The following is a 27660-nucleotide window of genomic DNA, read 5'->3' on the forward strand; positions in this document are numbered from 1 at the left end:
GACGAGCAGGTACAGCATTTTTCAAAAGTGAATTTCATTTCTGAGGTTAATAATAATTGTATCCAATCAACTCTAAAGTTATAAACCCAGGATAGGAATTTACATCAGAGTAAATTGGATATCAGCTTAGGCTATTATGAGAGTAATTGGTTGATTATTTTGCTCATTATAAATGATGAACTCTAAGTGGCAATATTAATTTGACTCATGAATGCCATCTCAGTATCAACAACACCATGAGACAATGAGGCAGTCACATTCATGGGGCGACCAGTTGTTTCTCTTTGACTATTGTGTTAGCCAAAAACAAACAAACATAAAAATCACCCTGAGCTTTGAACGAACAACTTAAATCTCCAGTGTGTCACTAAAACACTGGTGTTGCTACCCCTCCAGATTTACCCCACAGCTCTGGTGAGCCTCTTTCAACATTTCTTTTGGTATGTCTCTACCTCAATGATGTTTCAGAGAACCAGGGTTAATGCTTTACCTTAAGTCAGGGGCCTCAAACTCAAATGACCTGTGGGCCACTGACTGACTCGTCTGGTCAGTCGGGGGCCAGTCAAGTAAAAAAAAAAAGCCCAACTTTTTTGGGAAAAGCAACAGCTGCGGTAGACGTTATGAGCTCAAAATTACATATCAATATGCCGTATTAATTCCTTTTTTTACATGTACTCTTGCCTCGTGTGAGCTTTTCTGTCTTTTATCCATTATTCTGTACAGCACTTTGGTCCACTGTGTTTGTTTTGTGCTTTACAAATAAAGTTGGATTGGATTGGATAATTTCAAAATATAAGTGCTTGTTTTAATATGCAACAATAAAAAAAACATATTTATGATGCAAAACTAATCTATTAATTTAAAAATAAAAACATATAGAAAAGACATTCGTTACAACTTGATATTGTTTGTAGGGCCACATGAAATCGATTGGAGGGCCACATGTGGCCCCCGGGCCGCCAGTTTGAGACCTCTGCCTTAAGTTCACTTTCAACGTTTTCTTTCACCTCACTCATGTTCCAGAGAACCCAGATAATTCCTAATTCCTGCCGTCTTGATTTAGAAGCTGTTACGCCTCTGCCTTCCCTCCATCAGTCACAATGTAAAAATGCATCGCTCCATGTCTCCACAGACATGAGAACAAAAAAAACCAACTGCTATATTGGAAAACAAGGAGTCGAGACTTAATCAGCATTGTGTGAACTCATTAGACAACGCTGTCAAAATAGTAATTTATATTTACACACCACAGCTTTAAGATCCCACCGTTAATGGAGAATAATTTCTTCATGTCATGTAATGTTTCCTGCTGCTTTATATCCTGGCAGCAACAAAGCAATGTAATGAGGACGTCTCCGTGTTCGCATGTAGGGGGGTGGACAGTGACATGACTACCTTCGTAACATACTGCAGCTGCAGACAAAATCCCTGCAATAACACCGCCTTTCGCAAACCTGAGGTTTAATTTGTCAGCACTTCTGAGACATTGTCAACACAAATTGTGCATTATGGGCTTCACTAAGGCTGCAATTATTGCATGGCTATGGGATTCCACATTATTATATGTGTTGATGTTATTGTACACTATGCTTATGAAGGGTTTTGTTGTTATTATTGTGACAAGAAAAGGAATGAACTTGCAGTGGTGCTTCTGCTATTGTATAATGCACAGTGCAGCTGTTGTTGTGATATTTTAAAATGACCTGTAATTGTGATTTGTAAAAGTTAGAATCATAGCGTAATTATTTCGATTAAGACTCTAAGATGATTGTCACGATTTTGTTTTATATTAATTTTCAAATTCCTCATGGGATATTGCTCTCAAGGGCAGTAACTGTCTCACTACACATTTTATAAACCCTCTATTTTTCAGAAACTTTAAATTAAGAACGCATTATCTTTCTCATCATGACCACTGTGCCTCCTGGCTTTTCTTTTAAAATGCTAAACATCATCATAATTGCAGTGGCAGCAGAAAACACTCAGTGTGAGTCAGGTATAAACATATTGCGCAGTCAAATCTGTGAACTGCATCTACATATTGCAGAGACTGTTCCTCCTCCCTACCTTTCCATACCAACCAGTCAACTCTGACAATCAAAAATTAAAACTTTACCTTTTCCCGTCTCATACCCTGCATCTACCTTAAGGCCTTTCAAAACAATCCAGGTGTTTTCTTCAGCTAGTATAATTTAAAATGCATGCTTTTAAAAATGAAAGGGTTTACATAGATTTCCATATCTAAACATCAGCATTTTTCCATTACCGCAGTTGCAAAAATAATCATTTAAAAGATTGATTTAATTTGCCTGTTTTACATTTAAAATTGTTTCCTTCAACCAGACAGTTGTTCAGGAGAAAATAATGAACACCTCATATGAAATTTTTCTCGGCACCGACACCCTCATTTATGAAATATGGATCCTGTGCCTAATCCAGTAATCATAAACTAGATCTGCTGTGCTGCTGAATTTCACATCTTAATCATGAAGGCCCAATGTTGAATAAATCTGAACAATCCACTTTGTTTTACAGCATCACAACCGAGTCTATTGGTTCCAAATCATAAAGTTCTTCAATGCAGGAAGAGATATAGTCCTTTTGGCTTCCAGTGATTGGATTTAGCAGTCCTTGACTCTACATTTTATTGGTTGCTGGCACTGATGTACAGAGTGATCAATAACTAGGAAAAGACTGACCTTGCTGCAATCGTCCACCGTGGGTTCACATCAGGGTGGAGGTGCTTTTGTGCTGGGTCCTGGGGTGAAGTTTGATACAACCTAATGTGAATTCAGAGCACATTTTAAGCAGTGAGACACAAGAAGACAAATTATGTATCATGTTGTGATTGTTATTTAATACACGCTGTAGAGAAATAAAGTGCCATCTAAAATAATAACACAACTGCACCTTTGTTTTTGGAGGACGTTTAATAAATACAGATGCATGGGGAAAGGATCCTCTATGTGAAGTGAATGTCATGAAGCTGTGTGATGTGTCGGCACAGATCATCGATAATGCATGAGTGTAGCTAAGTACAAGCATTTACCACTAATAAATATTTAAGAAACACTTAAATGAATAAGTGAATATGTTGCAAAAAAAAAAAATCACTTCCAATTAAGAGTCATCATTGATAGCATAACTAACTGCCCCACGAGGCACTGAGTACATGAGGAAACATATCTGTGGGATGCTGCTGGACTGATCGTTTTTCAGTCTTCACCACACTGACTTGTGAAAAAATGGTTGACATGACTTTGTCATTTAGACTTTTCTAGGAATGAACTAAGGTTTTAGACAGCTGGGACATTTTGTGGAGCAACATGAACAAAAAGAAAAAAGACCAAATTTCAATTCACTGGACCGACCCAATAAAGCCTTTTAATTCCATATGCAAATAAAGATAATTGTTTTAATCAATCAGTAATGTAGGAGCCAGAGTTAAGTTATTTTTAGTTCAGGGTAGGCCGGGTGGTTGATGCAAGATTTGACACTTGTTACAATGTAATTTATTAACAGTTGAAGTAGTTAACTGTTGGCCTTAAGCCTTTGATTAAATTAAATATTCTCGCAAGGAAAGGAATGTGGCTTTGTGGCCTTTCTGATGTTATTTTGTTCTTTAGATAAAAGCTACCACGGACACTTTGATATCTTTGACAGTTATGATAGATAAAGTAATTGGAAGATATGTATTGAAAAATATCTAGCAGTTTGATGGATGTGTCCGTTTTAGAAGCTGTACTAAGTTTTGGTGTAACAACGTTTTTTGGCCGTCAGGTCACTACGTGGCATTAGGTTGCGTTGTCTTACTGTTGGAATCTATAGATCGTCATTCACAAACTGAAAATCAAGGGAATATTTCTATGTGTTGTTGATCCTCGAGAAGCTTGGATACATGTGGATAGAAACTTGAATGTACAGCAAGTGGGAATAAATGTGCAAACCCTTCACACAACTCTCTCTCGCCTTCGTGATTGATGAACTAAAACAGTACCTACGAGTCGAGCCAATTGAAACCTGCTTCCAGCTAACGACTATTCAGTGGATTTGGAATTAAGTGTACTTTTGCCATTACAAATAATGTTTTTCCCTCTGTCAGCAACAGTGCTTTGACATATCTCTTGTGAGCCATTTTGGCTTCCTCTCATATTGTGTTCGATGGGTTTCCTTATTTCCCACGCAAAACCTCCTGCAGGCATAACTACCTTGTTCTATGCAAATGAGCTTAAACCAGTCATAATGAGTCGGATGATATAAACATACATGCATGTTGCTGGCTTATCTCATGGAAATTGTCTCTCTGAGGGTTTTGACTTTGTTAACATGAAGAAGTCCCTTGGCTATAATAGCCTGCCCTTTGCCTGCAGCGAGTGTAGGCATTTTACAAAAATGCTAAAGACTCTGAGTAGACTACAAAAGAAACAAATAAAAGCAAATGCAGTGCAGTGTGGCCGCAGGAGTGGAAATAAGCCTTTTCACAAAGCTGGGAAGGCGAAGGAACATTGAATGTCCTCTGGATCAACCTTATTCACTGTCCTACAAACAACCAGATCCGACATTTTTGGCAACTATTTTGTGCTGAGTCATTGGTACAGGCCTCCAGTATACAGATATCATAAACCTTAAGTACCTCACAAGAAAGGGCGTTTGAGTAAAATTTCTTGATAAACTTGGAGGAACTACACTTCTCATAAAATGTTACACCAGGGGGGCTTTAAAGCGGCATCTAAAGAGGAAGCTCTGCCTTTGACACTGCATAAAGAATTAATGTCCCACACATGCTGGCTTTCATAAAAATGAGTATTGCTATGGGATTTTTAAGTGTTTAACATGTCCTTCTCAAGAAAGAGAGAGCGATACTCAAAGAATTATTAGCCAATAGGAAAAGATCTCCAACTGGACCAGTGTATTTAACATCATACCATCAAAATGAAAACCATCAAGAAGGGACGACGTGAAATAAAATCTGACTAACATAGCAAGCACTTCATGATGTTCAGTCTTGAGTCAATCACCACGATATTTCCCAGCATCATACGATACGTTACGATACACCATTATTGTCCCACAATGGGGAAATTCCCAGTATTACAGCAGCAAAGAGTGTACTTTCATTACATTTATTTGTCAGTGCATGACATCAACAAAAAAAACCTTAAAGATATAAAATGTAACAATTCTGAATTGGCATATAATTGTAAATGTTAATGTAATTACATTAGCCAAATCATTTCAAACACTCTGTATTTCTACTCAAGGTAAGGGACCATTTCATTTTGTTCACCTTTTAATGGTGTCACATGCTTTAACCCTCTCTGCTGTGTGAGTGAAGAGTGAGCAAGGAAATATTATGAACTACTACTTAGCCGTTGGTTGTTTTATTTATTTCATTCTATAGTGTGTAATTGTCACTAATGGGTCACGACTACTCATTGCCATTTGCTGCACGTTCTGCAGCCCAAAGCTCTCCCTGCAAAGCACTGGGCAGTCAAGCAAGACAACAATTCCCATGATCCCACATTGCTTCGCAATGTCACCAGGCAAGGTCTTTTGTTACCTTTTCGATCGAGAGACACCTATGTTCAGAAATTGCAATTCTAAAATAAAATATCAACTTTGAATACATTTAAAATGGCTGCAGCTCTCTTGATCATGTTTCTTAACTTCACCGGTTGCATAACATTCAATTTCTTCTTTGAGGAAGTGCATTTACTTTCTTTAAAATAAATGATATCATCACAGACCAAGGTAGGTGCTGTATGTGGGGGTTTGGCACTGGATTCATCTGAGGATCAGCTTCCAGGATCAACAGTGTAAAATACTGTATATCGTGGGCTTAGGGGATAAAGGCAACACCCAGGTTCAGCCAGGACAGCGACCATGGCAAGAAAAAGAAAATCTCTACAGTCCAAACCCAAAGAGACAGCATGCTTATACTAACCAAGAAACAGCAAAGGAGGACAACTTTAGAATGATGAGTCAGCATTTGGCTATGTATTTATAATGCTTCTCGTGGCTTTTCTGTTTATTATTGGTTATTTGTGGGAAGCGATCTTTCCAGAAACAAAGTTGGGTTAGAGTCAAGCCAAGTGAATGTGATTATATGCATACTTGGTATTCAGCTGGCATTAAAAACAAGACTTATATTAGAATTGCATCAAGTTGGAAAGAAAATAGAAGAAATAAATTAAACCTGAAGCTGATACTACATATGAAATGATTCTGACTTAGTGTAGAGTTATAGGCAAATAGACCAAAGACTACTACAATGGCTGTGTATAACCTGCAAGCCATGAAAATGATATTCTACTCTATAACAGAAACCACAGAGTTTTAAAGAGGGTACATAAATCGAAGTTTCACATTTCAGGGACTCTGATATTGTACAAAGAAATAAAGCCTCCACCTCGCACCACCATCATGATAAAGAAAGAAAAGATTGTGTAGTGATATTATGCAAGTCCCTTGATTTCTCTTATCATATTTTTTTCACAGTTTTGGAATATAGCAGCATGTATATTATGATGCATGGAAAAACTAATTCAGAAAGTATGGAAATATGAAACAGAGCATGAACTCAAATCAAGCAGATGTAGATCAGGGTGGGGGATTACGCATTAATACACTAGAGCTCAATGGAATTCCTGCAATGCTTGATAAATCAAGCCCAATACATTTACACTCCCAAAGTGTGTTCAAACCACATGTGGTGTAGTTGTTTGGAAAAACGGGTCATTGCCTTGATCATGAAAGCTTGTGTATGCTGTAATAGAGCGTGATAAATTAAACTCATTTTAACAGCTTTCAAACTATCATCTGCATTTTGGCAACGCTCATTTCAAAGCACAAGTGCTATCCTTTTATTCATTACAATAATCTACACCCCAGTCTACTGGAATGGGCACAGAAAAGGTTCATTAAATCATATTTTCACACATTGGATCACATTTCTTCCATAACTGGCTGAGCAAGGAAAGGGGGAAAAATATGACCTGATTAACAAGTGTGATACTTTCAGTCTAACTTAAAAAAAAAAAAAAAAAACCTTTGGAGAAAAAGATAGATTAATTGGAAAATGTAATTCCAACATCTTCCTGGAAGATGATCCCACCTGCATCTTTGATAGCCTCTCATTTGTTATAAACCCTTCAACCTTTAAGACAATAAAGTGAAAGTAGACGAAGCTCACTGGTTACTCTGATGTGTAGTTACCTATTTATTGGGATCTTGTATTTGTTCAATAGCTCACCAAGTTCTGATCAGTAATCCAAAGCCACAACCTGTCTTTCCATGTGACTCTATGGAAGTGGATTAGAGCAAGGAACACTACCTGCTCATACAAGCTGCTAAACACCAGTAATAAAGTGTTCCTCCTCTTAGCAGTCATGTCTTTTCTGTTCAGTATTTAAATGGAAATCAGCCGAATTTTGCAGACACATCACTGGCTGAAGTGTATGTAGATGCATACAGATTCCGTGAAAGATAAAGCATCTGGATTGCACTTCAAGCTCAAGTTTGAGTGTCCCTTTGTGATCCTTTGGGCATATTTGTTGATTCACTGCACAGAGGGAATGTAGTATCGATCTGCTAAGCTGTCTCACTTTCTACAGCTTACACTGGAATGATGGTTTACTGGCTGACAGACGCGCATGCTGCACCTTTCTTAGAGAGCTGGGATCTGTATATTTTAAATCCCCAGTATGAATGGCAGGCTTCCATACATTCTTCCAAGAGTCTACTTTGTATGAGCAAGCCACTCCATTCATTCTCTATAGACCCATATGTGCTCAAAAACAATCAACCTGGTCTTAGTTCATTCTGACTCAATTTCAGGACTTTAATAAGAGTACATTTTTACTTAGTGAATGAACTTTATTTCCATTCTCTCAGTAATTTTTCGTATACATTATGGTTTGTTTTGTTTTTCTCAATGCATTGTGAGTGGACTAAATGGTTGCAAGCAATTTTAGCTCAGGGTCCCAAAGGACCTTCAAGTTTGCAACAGAAGATGAACTAAGGTCCTTTGCTAAACAATGCATTAATAATTAATTCATCAGCTGTAAAAGGTATGCATTCAAACCTCTACTCAGTTCAACAACAAATTACATTATTATATTTCAACAAAACGTTTGCTTGTCTCACCCCTCCTTCTTTGTGCATTAATTACATCTTTACAACACACCTAGACAACAAGAGCTATGAATTCCTGTGCGATATTAAAAGAGCCAAAGTAGGACCATATTTAGCCCTATGCCCTGGTTGAAAAGACATTAGTGGGCTTTTTGTTACATCTTTGCTTATACCGTGCCTTGTGCTGACACTCATTAGTATGATCATTGCAAACTCAGAGAGCTAGCCTCACATGGGGCTGAATTTACATGATTATCTCATTCTATTTTTAAGGTAAATGATTGTACTGTTCTAATGACTTTTAGTACATTTAACATCATGTCTGGCCTACACATGTCTTTTTTATCTATTTTTTTTACTGGCTAATTGATTATATTAAAATGAATTCTGCTTATGCTCTGTGTATTTATTATTATTATTTAGAGTATAAATGTATTCAAATCTTCGTCGATCAAATCGATCATGGCGGCGCATGGACATGCAGCGGCTCCTCTCTCTCCCGTCGGATCGGTGTTTTTATGTTTTTTGTGTTGTGCACCTACGTGCATATGTTCGTCTCCGTTGCGTCCAGCTAACCCAAGGCGCACATACTCCCGTGAGTTTCTGCTCGCCATCAGCAGAACCACATTCACGGACATAAATCCAGCAGACACGGAAGAGCTACCCGGCTGCGGTCTGCTGCGGAGGCCTGCTCAGCCACCGACCCCCACTACTGCAACCAGCCCACAGTGGAAGCGCCACAAGCGGTGTATGAGGAAGCAGAAGAGGGGAAAGCGCGGAGGTATCCAGGCTAGGCTAGCGGCTAGCCCTTATCGGCCAGCTCTTCCGACCATCACACTGGCGAACGTACGCTCGCTGGAAAACAAAATGGACTACATCCGCCTACTACGCACAACCTCAAAGACTGTGAGTGAGTGTTGTGTCTTTGTGTTCGTGGAAACATGGCTTAACGACAGCGTCCCGGACTGTGCTATTCAACTAGCCCGGCGGACATGCTACCGTGCGGACAGAGCGCTCGTCGAGGGGGGGAAGACTCGCGGCGGGGGACTCTGTGTTTACATCAACGATGCATGGTGCCGCGACGCTGTTGTTGTCTGCAAACACTGCTCATCACTGGTGGAGTTTATGGTTATTAAATGCCGGCCATTCTACCTGCCAAGGGAATTTAATGTCATACTACTGGTGGCAATATACGTCCCCCCTGGCTCCAACAACAACAGGAGCGAGGCACTGCAGGAACTCCACCAGCACATCAGTGATCAGCAGACAGCCCACCCAGATGCCTTCCTCATCCTGGCTGGGGATTTCAACCACGCCAACCCCAAGAGCGTGTTTCCACAACTCCATGGACATATCAACTTTCCAACACGAGGTAACAATATTCTGGACAATGTTTACACCACACACAAAGGTGCCTACAAAGCTCGCCCCCTCCCCCACCTTGGGGCCTCAGACCACACTACAGTCATGCTAATGCCAGCATACAGGCCACTGGTCAAAGTCAACAGACCAGCTACAAAGCAGATTCGCATGTGGCCTGAGGGGTCTTCAGAGGCACTCCAGGACTGCTTCTTCACCACTGACTGGAGCATGTTCAGACAAGCAGCCACCTACAACAACACCACAGACCTCCAGGAATACACAGAGACCGTTACTTCCTACATGTGGAAGTGCATGGACGATGTCACGGTCACCAGAACCATCTCCATTCGGGCCAACCAGAAGCCATGGCTGACAGGTGAAGTCCACAGGCTCTTGAGAGCTCGGAACGCTGCCTTCAAAGCAGGAGACGAGATGGGCCTGAGGACAGCCAGGGCCAACCTGTCACGAGGCATCAGGATGGCCAAGAGGGAGTACTCCAGGAGGATTGCTGATCGCTTCAACGACAGCAGAGACACCAGGAACCTGTGGCGAGGGATGCAGACCATCACGGACTATAAGCCCTCTCCGCAGACCTGCGACAGCTCCACCACCCTGCTGAACCAGCTGAACGACTTCTTCGCTCGCTTTGAGGCAGACAACAGCACCCCGGCACAGAAAACCCCACCACCTCCTGATGACCAGGTGTTGATGCTATCCCCAGATAGTGTGAGGCGAACCCTCAGAAGGACAAACCCATGGAAAGCCCAGGGTCCTGACAACATTCCTGGTCGTGTCCTGAGAGACTGTGCTGAGGAGCTCACAGATGTCTTCACCGACATCTTCAACTCCTCACTGAGACAGGCTGTTGTCCCCACGTGCCTCAAAGCCACCACCATCATCCCGGTCCCGAAAAAGTCGTCTCCCTCCAGCTACAGCGACTACCGTCCGATCGCACTCACTCCCATCCTCATGAAGTGCTTCGAGCGGCTAGTCATGGAGCACATCAAGTCAATCCTCCCCCCCACCCTAGACCCCTTCCAGTTTGCATATCGGTCAAACCGCTCGACCGATGATGCCATCTCCGCTGCCCTCCACTCAGCCCTCACCCACCTGGAGACTAAAGACTCCTACGTTAGAATGCTGTTCATTGACTTCAGCTCAGCATTCAACACAATCATCCCCCAGCAGCTCATCCACAAACTGGACCAGCTGGGGCTCAACACCTCCCTGTGCAACTGGCTGCTGGACTTCCTGACGGGGAGACCACAGGCAGTTCGGGTCGGCAGCAACACCTCCGGCACCATCACGCTGAACACTGGGGCCCCCCAAGGATGTGTGCTGAGCCCCCTCCTCTTCACTCTGCTGACCCATGACTGCACTCCATCATTCAGCTCCAACTTCTTCATTAAGTTTGCGGACGACACAACTGTGGTGGGTCCCATCAACAACAGCGATGAGACAATCTACAGGAGTGAGGTAAACAGGCTGGCCACGTGGTGCAAAGAAAACAATCTCCACCTGAATGTGGAGAAGACCAAGGAGATTATTGTGGACTTCAGGAGAGTGCACACCCAGCATACTCCACTAACCATCAACGGTGCTGCAGTGGAAAGGGTGAGCAGCACCAAGTTCCTGGGTGTGCACATCTCTGAAGATCTGTCCTGGAGCCACAATATTGCATCACTGGCCAAAAAAGCCCAACAGCGCCTGTACTTCCTCCGCAAACTGAGGAGAGCAGGAGCCCCGCCCCCCATAATGCACACATTTTACAGAGGCACCATCGAGAGCATCCTGACAAGCTGCATCACTGTGTGGTACGGCGCCTGCACCGTGTCCTGCCGCAAGACCCTGCAGCGCATCGTGAGAGCAGCTGAGAGGATCATTGGTGTCTCTCTCCCCCCCCTCCTAGACATTTATAACACCCGCATCATCAGCAAGGCAATCAGGATTACTGGTGACCCCTCCCATCCGTCTCACAGCCTCTTCAGCCTGCTGCCATCGGGGAGGAGACTGCGCAGTCTCCGGGCCAGAACGAGCAGGCTAAAGAACAGCTTCGTCCACCAGGCTGTCAGGAGACTCAACTCCCTCCCTGCTCTACCATCACTCCCACCTCTACTCATCCTCCCCCCCTCTGCCCCCTGCCACAGACCAGGACTATACTCCCCCCACTCCCCCCACTCCCCCCCCTCCTCCTCCTCCTCCTCCTCCTCCACCAACACCATTCCCACACTGTGAACTCAGGGACTTTGCACTAAACTGCACTATTTTGCACTAAACTGTACTACCTCACTTATCTTCTCTTAGAAGATTCTCTTCATGTTGATTGTTTAGTTTATGTCTGTTGATTGTTTATTTATGTTTACTTATGTAACTGCCTGTTTGCACCGTGGGTCTGAGAGGACTGCAATTTCATCTGTGCTGTATGTCGTACATATAGTACATTTGACAAATAAACTACTTGAAACTTGAAACTTGAAACTTAATACTATTCAGGATTCATGCTGAAGACTATTCATGCCAACTTCATTACACTTTTAAATCCATAAACCAAAGGCCAGAGTACTCAGACTGAACTCATAGGAAAATGTAGAACGCCCAAGTAGACTTTGTGCCAAGCTCAGCCATTAGTGCAGATGAAGACTTCTGCGTAATCAAGAAAATTCTGAGGCTACACCTAATAAATGGATCGTGTCCACAGGAACAAGAGTAAGACTGATTAAAAGAATTATCCTGATATGATGTAATAAAATATTAATCTGTGTAACTTGGCTTTGTTCTAATCTCAGAGGCCCTGGCTTTTCTTGGCTCTACAGTATTTCTTCAACATTCTCGTATTAAGCAGTTCTTAGGAGGTCTGGGGCTCACACCCAAGCCCTCCAATAAACCTGTCAGAAACTTCTCCCTTGAAGAGGCCCTGGGATTTCCACACTGGCTTGTAAGCACAGTGTGTCCTTGAGTGTTTCTTTGTGAAGTAGGGAACAATAGTAATTGTAACATCATATAAGAGAAGGCACATCTTCCACTTCCTGAAACAAAACAATGTTGATTGAAAATGTTAAGAAAGTAAAAGAAAAAGCCCTTTTGCTGTCAAATATAGCCATGGAATTACTTTTACAGATTCGTCTTCAACTAAAGACAAAAATACACTTCACATGGAACCACAAGCAGCAATCAGGAACAAACGTAAAATAAAAACAACATTTTTAAAGTAACGTAGTCATATTTTATGACATTATATGCTGCTGGTGATGATTGACTGTGTGTGGAGAATGTTTCGTTTGCACAGCGCATGGATTGATTCTATCCATTCTTTGAATTTTCTGCCAACACAGTGCTGCTGTGACTTTAACACAGTCTTTTTAGGAAGCTAGACACCATTATGCGGTTTCCATGCCTTCCGTTCACAGTGCTGAGAATAATTCATGAATATTTTAAATTCTTCCAAAAAGGAGTGAAAGCCATGCACCCATGTGTTTGCACTCAGTTTGCAGGGCTCGTTTCAAAAATAGTTTGAGGAAAAATAACAATGACTGCCATAAACAAGTACCCTCTATACTCTACATCTAAGTAGTAAGTTCATAGATGTTGTGTATAGACTAACACCCTTTAAACAGCTCAGAAAAAAAGATAAAGACATTTCAAAATAATAATGGAGAGGTGAGGTAAGAAATGTCTGACATATTGTGGGTAAGAATGGGAGGGAAGAAAGGAGTCCTCTTTACATTGTTGATGAAACCAGCAAGAATCAACATAATACCCTGTAATCTGTCCCATCGATTGACACCAGCCTCCCTTTGAAATCCTCACTCCACTTGTAAAATATCAATAAAAGTGAAGTTTGAGGGTATGGACATTATCTTTATTTAACCTGAGTCCCTATATCTATTTTTTTTTCATTCTAAAAGCATATTCTGCATATAGTTTTCACTTTGAATAAGCACAGAAAGAACTCTTTCAGGACACGTGATGAGACGCAGAATTCATTCACTTCAGCCACTCTGTTAGAACTGGGTTTGACACGAGCTGTGTGGATTTACTCCAAAAACTGAGGCCAATTGCTGATTGTTTATTTCTCAGTGAGGAAATTGTTCAGCATCACATGTAACAGAGCTTTTTTATAGCAGAAATCTGAACTTGTTTGAAAGAAAGAAAAAAAAAATGCCACGAACAATTGCTCAGTTCTGTTTATGTTCCGCAGACAGTAATGCCACATTCACGTTATATTATTTAAACAGTAATTACAAGTGGCAGATAGGGGAGAAACCTCAGCCTCAGACTTTTTAATTAAGAGTCAGGGGTATAAGGAGCTTCTGACAGCGATGATCGCTCCCAACTTGGCGAAGAGAACTTCAGACATGTCAGCAAACCATTGACAGAATATGCACCACAAACGCACCACTGCTCACAGTTTCATCCGAATAAAATTCAGTGCAACTCATTTTACAGACTCTACACTGTACAGATACATAACATAAGTTGTTTATCTGGTGTGACTACAACATTAACAAGAATTAAGTTCAATTTACAGCATAACTTTCTTGCTGAAAATTATATGACTTCAGAATTAACCCTGACAGCAGCATGTACACCACCAGGACCCTGAAACCGCATCATTGATTTTGCTCAGTACTGAGCCTTCAAAACTCTTCAAAACATCTTCTATGACAATGGTAGCCCACTTCAGTCAAATCCTCCTTATCTCTTCAAGGAGACATTAGTGTTGTATCCGGGGTGATCAGCATGCTGTAACTAAATAAACCATCCAATAAACACTTGGCTAAAACTTCTGTTGCTTTTAAATGTGCTATACAAATAAAGCTGAGTTAGATGATTCATTACAAATTAATAACCCATAACGTCTCATCACTAAGTTAATGACTCCTGTATAAAATGTTGTCATGGTTACTTTAGATACAGCACACTGATTCATTGGCAAAGTAAGCTCCATGCCGTCTAGTGTGTCTTAGGTTTAAATCACAAACTCATAAACAAAATCGATCAGTTGACATCGTGAACCTGCTATGGACCAAGTTCTCAGAAACAAAAAGGCTGTATTTTGTGTTGTTAGGTGTGCTAAAGTAACTGTCCATGTTGAAAATACTTTTGTGCGCAACTTTTCAATTCATACATTCATACTACTGATAAAAAAACAAGAAAAGAAAGAAGAAAACTGCTACTTGGCTACAGATTTCGGGCCATTTTGTAAGAATCAATCCAAACATTCAGTCCCTTCTCCAATCTAAACCATTCCAGAACTTTGAGTAAACCTAGGTAAACACTTTAATTGCACATCTTATCCTTGTTAAAATAATGAACAAACCACAACCAAAATGTTAAGTAGCAGTATTAACATATGGGATTAGTATTTACATTGTAAATACTGCCCACAGTTCATTAGCAAATGGAAATGTGCATCTTGATATGATGGCCCAAAATGGTGTGCTATGTAGAGCTGACCAGGCTCCTGATATCACTGATAATGAACCTTTAAAAATTAAGTATAATTTATTATTATTGTTTAATATTATATTAATAATATAACATAATTTCTGCAAGATGAAAATTCACTTAAACTTTACACATTGGACCTTATAGACAGGAGTTATTATGAATAGAAAGTGGACTCATACTTGTATATCAATATGACTAATTCAGTATCAACACTCAATGCTACTTTGCATTTCAATGCTACAAAAACGCTAACTATTTACCTGCTTTGCTTTCTTTGCTTTTCAAACTTGTGTCCTTGAGGTCTTGACTAACATTTATTTATTGATTTATGAGTTTTTATTTATAATAAATATTGAAATGACCTGCACTCGTAAATGTCTTCTTTTTAAACTCCAGACAGTCTCTCTCAGTCAAAACAAAGGCAAAAGGACAAGGTTGGCACATTAAACCTGAGCATATTCATTATATTGTAATCAGTACATTTAAGGCTATATTTATACATGCTTTTCATTTTGCATGACACAAAGCCACAGCACTCCTCTCTCTATGGGCCATGTTCCCTTTGGCTTGATACCACCTGGAATGCTAAAGATGACCCAGTATCCATTTGGTACTGTAGTGGCTCCATCCCAACAGTTTTCCCCTGGAGTCAAGCAGCTATGAATAATGAGATGAAGCTCCATGCATTAATGTAACAGCACGGCCCCTAAAGGAACGAGTGATAGCAGGTGATTGTTCGCAGCCTCTGTGGGGCTGTCAGTAAACATGTGCCCCCTGTAGCGTGGGGCATTTTAGCAGGAGCAACCTCCGTTGCCCACACTGCTCACCCTGCATCCTGGGAAATTATGGATGAGTTTCTACCTAACCCCAAAGCAGCATGTTAGCTTTCAGACCACCGCTGGCTACAAGTGATTTATGAGTACATATCAACATGAGCATTGCTTATAATACAGTGACATTTAAAAGATGAAAGAGATGAGATGTGCATCATGGGTAATTGATCTCATTTTGGTATTTGTACAGTTGAATTAAGCATAGACTACTTACTAGGAGATATCTGTAGGCAATACAACAGGACTTTCCAAAAGCCTGAATTGAGTGACAGATGCTGCTTTCAGTATGTTGAATGTGACTTATCCTTATGTGCCTCCATGTCAATAATCATGTGAAAAGCCAAGGAATTACAAGTGATGTTTAAAATCTATGCAGCGAGTAGCTGCCCCATTTTATACAAGCATAGCTGAGCAAATAATTAGAAATAAATTAGTCTGACTGATGCCCACAAAGTACACTGTATTGACCACTAAAAGAGAAATAGCTCCTGGAGCTGAAGAAAGACCAATTGCACTTTGACCTGATTCGGAAAATGTCTTTAACACTTGATTAAGCTGGTCCTAACTGCTTGGTAAAAAAGAAAACACAATAAGAAGTTTTCATTGTGTTAGCTGTTACCGCCACCAAGATGTTATGTTTTCAGCTGTGTCTGTCTGTCTGTCTGTCTGTCTGTGAGCAACATAACTCGAAATGTTAAAGTTTAATTTTAATTTTAATTTTAATAAAATTTTCTGGGGATGTAGGTTATGGCCCATGGAAGAAATTAGTAGATGTTGGTGGATTCAGGAAACATTCCTGAAAGAAAACCAAGTCCCAGGAATTGAAACCTCAACAATCCAGTTCAAGGACGACTCACTCCATCACTGAGTCACTGTTGCTCAATTGTCACAACCATGTTTTTGAGAATACAATATATTCCACCACAGTGTCTTACAGTTTAAAAACATTAAAAAAGAGTTATGGAATAAAGACTGAAAACAGTTTGTCTCCAGTGCTCTGTCTAAAAATATGGCTTGATGACGCACCAGAGCCATAGTTAGCATACAGTAACTCCTCCTCAAACACTGTAATTAGATACAAAACTCTCAGCATGCTTTACCAACAGTTTACCAGTTCACTTATGAGTCACTGCACCTGCCCCTACACTACTAGAAAAGCCCTGTCACTTTATTTAAAATACCAACAGTGAGGACATTAAGCACATAAGAAGAACAGAAACAGACAGAAGAGCAGACTCCTGCTGTGAAGCAACAGTTACCACTGATAGAGGAAGAAGGAGAAAGAGAGAGGAAATGACTGTAGCTAAACCTGCTCTTTGTTGTGTAGGTTTATGTCATTAAACTGCAACTAAAATGGTGAAAATGTCACTGTTTTGGTAATTACTCAAAAATCCACAGGGGGCAAAAAAGGTTCTGCACTGGGGCTTTAAGTAGTTAATATACTTAATTTTATAACAGCAGGCATAAACTAAGGTACCACCTTATTCAGTTACCAAAGACAAACATGATAGCTATTTGATTGCAATACAAATTTTTTCTGTTTGAATGTTTTGTTTTAGAGTTGTAAAAAAATGGCATCTTAACCAAGTTAAGATGTGTGAATTATGACCTACATACACGTTTATCGTGACAGCTACTTGTAGTGCGATGAGTTATTATATGCGTAGGCTCCATAATGGCTCGAATTTTAGTGAGGAATTTGAGGAAATTCCTGCTAATGTAATAGTGGAGGAGCTGGGGACCTTGTTGCTCCATTGCTTATGAAACAGACACATGGAGTACCTCAGGGAAAATAGTTTCTGTGATGGAATTTCAAACTGCTCTCTTCCTGTGCAATTTTAGGCTATAAAAGGAAGAACTGTCTCAGACCGGTAATGGCATTATTACACTTCTTGCATCTCATTATATTATTTTAAATGTGGAACAACTGCTCTAGATACTGTGTATGGAGACATTACACAATCAGGTTAAGCAAGTTGTGCATGAATTTATCTATTAGTGGGCCCTTGATTATCATCATAGGACACATTCCAGTCAGGTTAAAAAAGAAATAGCTGCAAGTAGGTCCTTCCGGAGCTTTTTGGTTTGCCATAAATAGTTAGTTTAAGGGTAACAGCTGTCACTACGTTTACATCCGTTCTACCTAATTTTACATAAAGTGTGGCATACATAACATTTGCTTTTTATTATTTCTATAAAATATATAAGGAGGAACTCAAAGTGTAACAGGGTGACAGAACCAGAATTTAAACTTCCACTTTAAACTGGTTACACCTTAATGCGACAGGTTTATCCATCAGTGCCACATTAACACATACATCGGCTGAGAGATACTCTATGTTAGATGTAACTGAGACATTCTCAACCCTAGTTTGCTCTCTTATTAGACCAAATATGTACAGTATACTCCATAGGCTTTCAACACTCTGCTTACTGCTGTGCTTGCTGATTCAAAAGAGAATGTTGCTGATACATATTCTCTCATTTTGCTGCAAGGAGAGAAATGCATATTGAATAAGAAAATGCTAAATTAAAAAAAAGGGAAAAAAAGAGAGAAATATGAACACTGAGAGGCACCAGAATAATCCTGAATCCTTGATTAAATCATAGACACAAAATGTCACTTAAGGTGTCAGCTACGTCCTACCACTCTACTCAACAGCATTTCACACATCACATGTTCTGGCCATTTCTAAATGATGTTATTAAAAATACATAACTGACATGTTAAAGATATATAATTTATAAAAATAGTTTTAGCCTGGCTCCCAAAGGTTTTTTATTTCATCAGCCAGGGCAGAAATTCACAAGGTATCCAAGATCAGCGTTCATGATAATTGTATGAACATATGCCGTATCTGTAAAATATGTAAAGCAGCCTGTAAAGCACACGTGTATTCACGGAATATTTTCACATTATACCTCCCTGATATTTGTGATATATTTTTCCTTATTTTTAGATTTCCTCCAGGGAGGCTTCAGGCTTGTCACCACGGTGCTGAAAATATGTCATGATTTTCTTGGGCTGTGAAAGGAAGACTGAACAGCAGTAGGTGTTTCTGTATTTCTGTCAAATGCATTGTGCTGTACACAAAATACTTATTGTTTTGTTGTCACTTATTGCCGAAAGACCAAAAACAAACAAATGTATTTTTTCCCTAATAATCAACCATAACCCAGATTTCCCATGGGCCTTAAACAACTTCTGAATTGATGCATGCCATGGCAAGATTTGCAAAAATGTAAAATACGTGTTATTATTTTTGTAGAAAAGTAAAAGTGAATACTTTTTGCTCTTAAATAGATCTGGTTGGCAGATTTACTATTCCTAATTTGCTTAAAATCCATCCTTCTGAATAAGTTTCCGCCAGAGAAAATTGTAAAAAAATAGGAGCGCTCTTGGAACACAGGAACATTGCTGTGGTGATTGAGAGCTCCAGTACACAGAGATTTAACTAATTGTATGTGTTCGAGCATAACTGTGTTTCAAACTGTAATTGTGGAAAAGATATATTTGGACAAGCAATGCCGAAGTTACAAAAGGGCAGCTAACATGACTAATATCTGGCCTGTAGTCACCTGTATATGTAATAATATTTGAAAGTAATACTGACTTATTCTAGGCACAAGCAAAAGTTTAAAGTTTTTATTTTATTAATCCCCTTAGGGAAAGTATTCCTCTGCATTTTGACCCATCCTAGAATTAGGAGCAGTGGGCTGCCACACTGAGTAGCGCCCGGGGAGCATTGGGAGTTGGGTACCTTGCTCAGGGGTACCCCAGCCCTTTTTTTTTGGCCGGGTGGGGATTTGAACCGGCGACCTTCCGGTTACAAGTCAAGTTCCCTTTCCACTGCCAAAACATTGTGGTCTGTACTGTAGTGCAAGCTAATTCAACATATACTGAAGTTCAAAGCTACACAAGCCTAACATTTAAAGCTGCCATATCACATATGAACAATCACCTTTTGATTGTTTTAGCAAACATTTTTACATCTTAACATCTGCATGCATTATGTGAAGAACAATATAATGTTCTGAAAAATTGATTATATCGCAATCAAAAGCAGACTGTGTCAGTAAAGTTATTTACATGTCTACAGATAAGTGTTCATAGCAATTTTGGCTATAAATCAGGCTAATGATAAGACTTTACTGGCTATGAATGTGATTAGGTTTAGGCACAATGAGTAACCTGTAGTTAGGTTTAAACACAAAGGTACCTGGTTATGGTAAGTACAGATCGCCTTGGCAGACATATCCCTGTCGCTCACTTTGTCACATAGAAACGCAGAAACTGCAGCGACTGAAAATGAATACCATGCCCTAATGTATTACCTTTTTAAAGGAACTTGCTATTTGAGTTCACGACACCGAGATGCGGAATACGACCACGAAGAGAGGCTTTCAGAAGCTGAAAATAGGCATCATAATATTGGAATTCGAAAAGAACAAGGTGAGTCTGTCTGGCCCAGTGACAACTGGGATCAAAACAAGTTTGAAAGCAACTGTGTGGAGGGAAATTGACGCTGCGGTCAACAGTGAGGGTGTCCAATGCTGTGCAGTGCGTTTCCTGTACAGAATAGCCTACTTGCCAAACATAAGTACGTCATAATTAAATTTTAGAAGCACTGAATGATGTCCTGTCTTCTCCGTATGGCTCTCAGATGCAGCTGCACCAGACAGGGCTCTTCAACAAGAGGTTCGTCTGGCTGTGCTTTATTTCTTTTTCTACTAATGAGCAGGATCTCACATGCTAAAATGATGGCACACCTTTTCCGGTGTTTACAGCAGGGTTTCCCCCACTGCTCACAGACACAGCCCTCTGCCCTTCCGATGCAGTGCTCCACTGTCGCCCGCCTGAAAACATGTAAACAGCTTGTAATTTTGTCACCTGTAGTCTGGCCTCTAAAAAAAATTAATCCTACACCTTAAGATACATATTTTTAAGTGTGCCATATGTGACTGTAGATTATTATTATTGTTGTTATCAATATCATTATCAATAATAAAATTAAACATTTTGCACATAATATCTAATTCAACTGCAAGTCTGAGAATCTCTGTGTGAACAGGCATTGCAGCGAGTCCTCGCTGATTACAAACTTGGGCACACCAGAGCTGGAGAACCGATCGGGCGCCACGGCAGTATTGATAGTGATAAACGTCGATCTTTGTGTGAACAGAAGCGTACACCCACTTTTTTGATGTACGCACATTTGACAAATGGGGGCCACTATGTTTGCCACTGGGTCAAGAAACAGAGTGTGGCCTTGTCCCATGTACTGAATGTCTGGCATGGAGTCATTCTGCTTTCAGCAGAGTTTCCGAGCTGAGAAAAGAAAGTGGAATGGTACTTTTGGGACAAAATTATACTGCAAGGCAGTGTATCAATTAGATAGATGAATGGCCAGGGTTTTAATTAGAACACTGGGTACACATTCTACTTCATTATTCAGTGAAACCAAACTAATTCTGCTGCCCAACAGCAGTGAGGAGCCCAGCTGCTCCATAAGCACACCCCCTCTGATAAGAGCATTGGGACCTGAAAGGTGGTAACATAAAGAGGAATACTACAGTCTCATCAGGCGGAAAAGAAAAATCCCAAAAACACAATACAATACAACAATAATAGGTAAACAACCACAATGATGTACTTTCTGTACAGATATGCATATCTCTGGACCTTCCTATCATTGTCCTGAATAATAAACTCTACAGACTTGTGAACTCTAAAGGGAACTAAAGCAAGGCACACCATAAACTTCAGTGTCTGGCTGAGAACAAGTCAATTTCTCTTTGGACTTTGGGCATTTTTTCCTGTAACTGATTGCCCACCTTCTGTATATAAAGAGTATAGTGTAGAGCAGATTATAGTATTACAAGACAACTGATAATGATCATTTTCATTAAAGGCAAAATGTTAAACAACTGTGATGTGGGAGCATGTAAAGCAACATGTGCTAAGTCTGACTTAAGGAAGTTGAGTAAGTTAATTATGAATTGAAAAACCCAAAGTATTTTGTGATCTTTTCCTGATAATTAGAAAAAAATATGTATAATGGTAATAATTGCATGATCTGCTCTTTTCCTTGCCTTTCAATAACATAATCTTCAATACACATTAAATTTCTGTTTACCATTATTGCATAAAAAGTAACTCAACTCCCTTTTGAACAAACAATCACGTAAATGATCACATCATTTACAGACTAGTTTTCTTTTGTCATCCTTGATCAAATCCAATTATTAAAAACATTTTCAGTCCGACAGAGTTTTCTGACTTTGCTTGTTTAAGCCATTTCAATCAACTAAGAGACTCAAGACTAATTGCAATGTTCTTGGGATGAGGGAGATATAGGTTTAGATAATAACTTTTACATTACAAGGGTCTATTACAAAAACAACTCACTTGATTACAGGGTTTTATTGATGCAGATGGAATAATAATTGGCCCCACTAATGCCTACATGATGGGAAAATATAATTGCTGAATTAATATAGTATACTCTGCATTTTGATTCTATCTCATTTATACAACGTGACCTGTGTCATGCATCACTGACCCATTGCATCCATGTGATGCTCACTCACTCATTGTCTACCGATTAATCCTCTACATGAAGGTCACCGGGGGGGTGACCTTCTCTCTGTGAGGTAACAATGTTTGCCCCTGCACCGTTGTGTGCCCCCCCCATGTGATGCTCTCAATGTGGCTGAACACACTCGTTTTATTCCTTCCTTAGCTTGAATGTAAATTTTTATCACAGTAATGGCTGTGTTGTCATAAATGGCAGCATGTGGCCCTGCATCAGTTCCAACACACTATATTTCTCCATTGTACAGATAAGAACTTTATTTGATATCAACAACAAGGTTGGATGACACTGTAGGTAATTGGGTTAAAGTCAGTGGATGGCTTTTTAATTGCTTAGCAATGCACCACTATGAAGAGAAGCAATAAGCAAGTGCCAACGAGTCCTCTTCTCAAACACAGCGGTCCAGTGTGGACTCCACTATGTGTATGTGACGAGGCTGTTATTTTACAGTAGGTATGGAGCTGCAAGGGAACACACTACTATGTTCTTTCTCCAAGTGATACAAAAACACAAAATCCAGAAGGAATTCATAAACGTTTGACTGAAAAATCCAATCACCAAAATTAAAATTGTGCAAAAGGAGTCAGCACACTGAAATAGTCAATGTTCTTGACAATGTTTTTCAATGTGGCTTCATTTGGCAAAAGGTATTCATCACTGAAAATAAAAACTCACTCACTTATATTGCTAAATGCCACATCAATTACTACCTACATCTATGTTTGGCTGTGCTCAAACTGCCTGGAAAAGTAAGACTGTGATAAGTGTAAACCCGAATGAAAGCTTTGAAACGTTAGGTCACAGAATTACAGAAGTTAATTCACTGATTAAGAACCATGTGTTATGTGGGATAAAATGGCTGTTTTTGTCAAAGGAGATAAACTAGATGTGCTTTTTTTCAGGTGTCCATGGTCCATGTGTTTGAACACGCCTCAAATGCCCCTACAGTGCAGCTACAGCTTTTACATGCATGTTACAAGTCCAATTTTAGTCGGACTAAGACAATAATTCCTGGATAGCACGATTCATCGTCCGATTACTTCTGCATTTATACGCTTAGTCGGACTGGAGTTGGACTTTGCATTCTGTAAATGCACCAAAATCTACTACCTGGTCTTAGAACCGGAAGTCAAAGAAGACGACGTATACAATGCGGTACTGTTGCCGGAAATCATACGGCGATGACATCTTTCTTCAAGCAACATAGCAACCACAAGAGCCATGTTCGATCTAGTTTGTACCAAGATCAACATGTACAGCAGGTACGAAAAAACATGCACTATACATACATTCAATATGCACTAGCTTATAAAGATGTACATCACCACCTACAGAGGCGGAGTCAGACATACAGTACATACCCAATAAATCAATTTTCACCTCTGCAAGTTGACCGGTTGCCTGTTGCATGATTAAATGTACTGAGTGATTATGTATAAGCATCTTGAACAACTCCAATTATTGTGATAATGTGAAAACCCCACAGTTTCCCGTTAATGTTTAACATTTAAGTGTGTAGCCACTTATAACTGGCTAATGCATGTAAACCACCATTGTGCAGGTGCAAACAAATCAGTAATAGATGTAAATCAAGCCTCATTTTATAATTAATGTCTGGTTGCTATGCTACATAACAACATGCACCGCTACTTCCCCTTCCTTTTGCAGTTGTACCTAATAAGCCTAGAACTAAACTAATGCCTTTCATCCTAGATACTGAAAATGTGGTGAATGGCATTGCTTAAACTGCTAGGATAGAGTCAATATGACTATCAACAGATCTAACACAGGCAGGGTGTCCCACGCATTACAGTTGTAAGTGTTGGTGACATCCTCTGCTCTTCTGTTTTGGCACAAATGTAAAGCATGGCAACAGAAACATGTTGAGACAGCACTTTGCTGCTTTCATGTTTTCTCTCTTTTTTTTTCATGCTGTAGATGGAGTATTGCTAAATTGCACAGTGACACCAGTCCCCCACCCCACTGCACACATATTCACACAGTCTTGTCCCCAAAGAGCACCTAAGGCTCAACAGAAAAGAGCAAGTTATTGATACGCATAGTTGCCCTACTGCACCTATAGGCCAAGATGAGAGGAAACTCGTTAGATGCAAGTCCAAAGGTGAGGCTATTAGGATGATAATCCTTCATACAGATCACTTGATGTTAGAGCAAAGGCAGAGTTTCTCTTCACCATTATTAAAACAACTCTGAAGTGACTGCACTCCCTGGTAGACGTTCAGAGCAGATGCTATCTCAAGCAACACAGATAACCCTGACAACTGAAAACTATATGCTGATATCACATACATGTAACAAGGCCCTAACTGCATTTACAATGTCTTTGTGATGTAAAAAGTGACGTACAGTAGAACACGGGAACGCGGGAACTGTCCTTGAGCTGAAAAACAATGGTACATTGTGCAGACTCTTAGCAAACAGCTCTGGAGTACACAAGGAGGTGGGGGTTATGGATCAATAGCCTGTCTTACAGAATTTGTTGCAAAGATATTGATCTCTAAAAAAATACAGGATAGAAGACAACCAACTGGCTTTTTCTTCAAATAAAATTCTCTCTTGTGACATGAGTTTCGAAATGTAAGTGAGGTCACAGACTGCAGAGTTAGTCACAGATTTCCTCTGACTTGCAGCTTTCTGTTCCATCTGTTCAGCTGGTCATCCAGATCAAAGCATCTCCACAGACTGAAACTGAAGTAGCACATTAACCAGAGACATTAATGACACTTGCTGGCAGATTTAAAAACAAGGCAGTTCTGCAAAGGGAGTTACAGAGATGACATTCACAGAACAAATTTAAATGAGAACCAAACTGAGTAGAGAAGCTGGGGAACAACTGCTGGAAGTGGTACTGTCATCGACTTTTGAGCTGCAGCAAGAAGATATTTTTTCTCTCTCACAGTAGTTTCCAAGTTATAGCTACAATATGCAAGTTTTCACTTTGAGGTAGAATTGTATTGTTAGTCCTGCCCTCCTCCCCCTCGCCTGGTCAAGTTCCCACCTCCACAATTGTCACTCATCTTGATGAGCTGTCTACACTGAAACAGCTTCTAGCCTCGGGCTAATGTAACCAGCATCCGTAAAGCCACCGCAGGTGTAGAAGCAGCAGACTCGTAGAGCATTTTTCCAGTTTTTCTTAACTTCATGAGTTTTGTTGCCATGACTATGCTGCATCTTCTATAATAATTCAATCCCATGCAGAGGTATATTTTCTCCAAGAGGATGTTAATGTCACCAGCAACGTAAGTTTGGGAAATATAATGTCAGTTGTGTAGTTTGTGTTTTCAATAACAACAAAAGTGTGTATATACTGCCTGGATTCCACTTCTAGAAACTAACACAACAGTGAATCATACTATAGTCAAATGTCCTACATTCAATTGTTATTTTTACTGCTTGGGTTTGGTACAAGGTTACCTCACACTGATCAAATGTGATGTGAAAAACTTATGTACCTCAAAACCAGACATTAGTTATTATTCTGATAAAGTAAATAATGCCTATTAATGTTCCTTCCTCTAGTCCCTAGCATAGGAAACCATTACCTCAGAGCTTTCTCGTTATATGCAGACTTCAAACTGTGATGGTGTGAGTGAGTGTGTGCATGTGTCTGTCGAAATTAGATGGGGATTTGGGAATGACTTTTGTGTTTGTTAAAGCTGCATTGTGCAACTAGAGGTGATTTTTGTTGTTGATGACGTTATTATTGTGCCTCTGTTTGGTCTGTAACGTTCAGTAACGTTATTTGTATACCGTGTCCCTCATTTGAAAACAAACTATGTCGAGCAGTACAATCAGACCTGACAGGGAGTGTTTGTGTATATACTCAAAGGCAGGCAGAGGAAAGAAGCATTTATCCTGTCAAACTGCTTAATGACTGCTGTTTTCTTACGAGCAGAATTCACTTCTGAAACATTTTAGGTGTATTTTCAGTCAACCTGTTTAAGCCATCTTGTCTTACTAGCGCAATGTTGCCGTTGCCTTCATCTGTCTTGACATGAAACAAATCACCTCCTTCATGGGAATGTCACTGGGTGACTGGATATCTAAACACTGCTATACTGTGTAACAGAGTATAATAATATTAAAATACTAAAACATCTAATCTAATATACAGCAAACTGGATTTGAACAGATTGTTATTATTGCATTTTTATTTAATAGTTTAAGATAATAATCATATTACGATGTAGCACCTTTTAGTAAGTTAACTCGACTTAGTTCCCCTGATACACTTTGTATTTCTCAAGCCTCCTCATCCAGAATATCATGCACACTCTATTCCTTTCTTGTCATCCTTTCGAGCCAAAACAGTGCAAACTGTCGAGTGCATGTCTGTTTTGGTGTGAAACAATTGGTATTCTTGTGGGAGTGTTGTCTTCTGTGAGAGCTCCAGTCATTACACCTCAGTTTTGGAGTGACTGTTAGCCGAGTTGTTTACTGTATTTACTCAGTTATAAAGTTCATGCTCCTCCATGACGGTCAAAGACTAAAAATATCTGTACAGATTGGTGGAAATAATCTTCATAAATCCAGTCTTCATGTTCCTGCAGATATGCTCATATCTGATCAACCACTTTAGCCATACAGTGCCATAAGGGACATTTGATGACTGTAGTAAAAATCTGTATTAATGGCATTGAATGGATGTCTAATGGTAGACTTTCACTTTGATTTATTTAGTCTTTACAGATAATCTGGAAAATAAAAAGTTAAGAGTGACAACCAAACAGGCTAAAGTACTGAGTTTATTTAGGAGACTGGCAATCAGGTAAATCAAATTAGAAAAGAAGGAGAAAACAACGAGTTCATATAATTTGCAATCACTCAAAATTAATTAAACCACAAAGTTTGCCCTTGTGTGCTTCAAGTAATTTTGACCTTGTGCAATTTTAATTAAAACCAACTATACTCACATTCTAAATGTTGATGTTACCATGATTTTGTTTTGAAATTAAATTGAATTATGTACTTAATCATGTTTTCCCGGCTGTGCAAACCAGATAACTAGAAAATGTAGATACCTTATCTCGGCTAAAAATCAATGATGTCGCAGTCTTGTTTTTACAAAACAGAACTGATTTGTATGCCATACTGTTGTTCTGTTACAACACTTCATACAGCTGGGCAAAGATGAGTGCAGTCACATGAGGATGCACTTGTGAACAGGGGAGACCTTGCTATAATTATGGTGCCTCAGTGCAATGTTGACAGCATGTCTGCACCCTGCACTGCTTATTTTAAAGACAGAGACCATAGCGGAGCAT

At 39.9% G+C, this 27660-nt stretch overlaps 1 protein-coding gene across 4 annotated transcripts in view; it reads right to left on the minus strand.

Moving 5' to 3' along the window:
- LOC131473599 (lutropin-choriogonadotropic hormone receptor-like) overlaps nucleotides 1-27660 on the minus strand; it is a 112850-nt gene that overhangs the window by 74632 nt on the left and 10558 nt on the right. For all 4 annotated transcript variants that reach the window (XM_058650893.1, XM_058650891.1, XM_058650892.1 and 1 more), the window contains one exon: nucleotides 2700-2780. The gene's annotated coding sequence lies outside the window, so the exon portion shown is untranslated. The remainder of the gene's footprint in view (nucleotides 1-2699; nucleotides 2781-27660) is intronic.

The sequence above is a fragment of the Solea solea genome, chromosome 15, assembly GCF_958295425.1.
Source record: "Solea solea chromosome 15, fSolSol10.1, whole genome shotgun sequence".
NCBI classification, from domain to species: Eukaryota; Metazoa; Chordata; class Actinopteri; order Pleuronectiformes; family Soleidae; genus Solea; species Solea solea.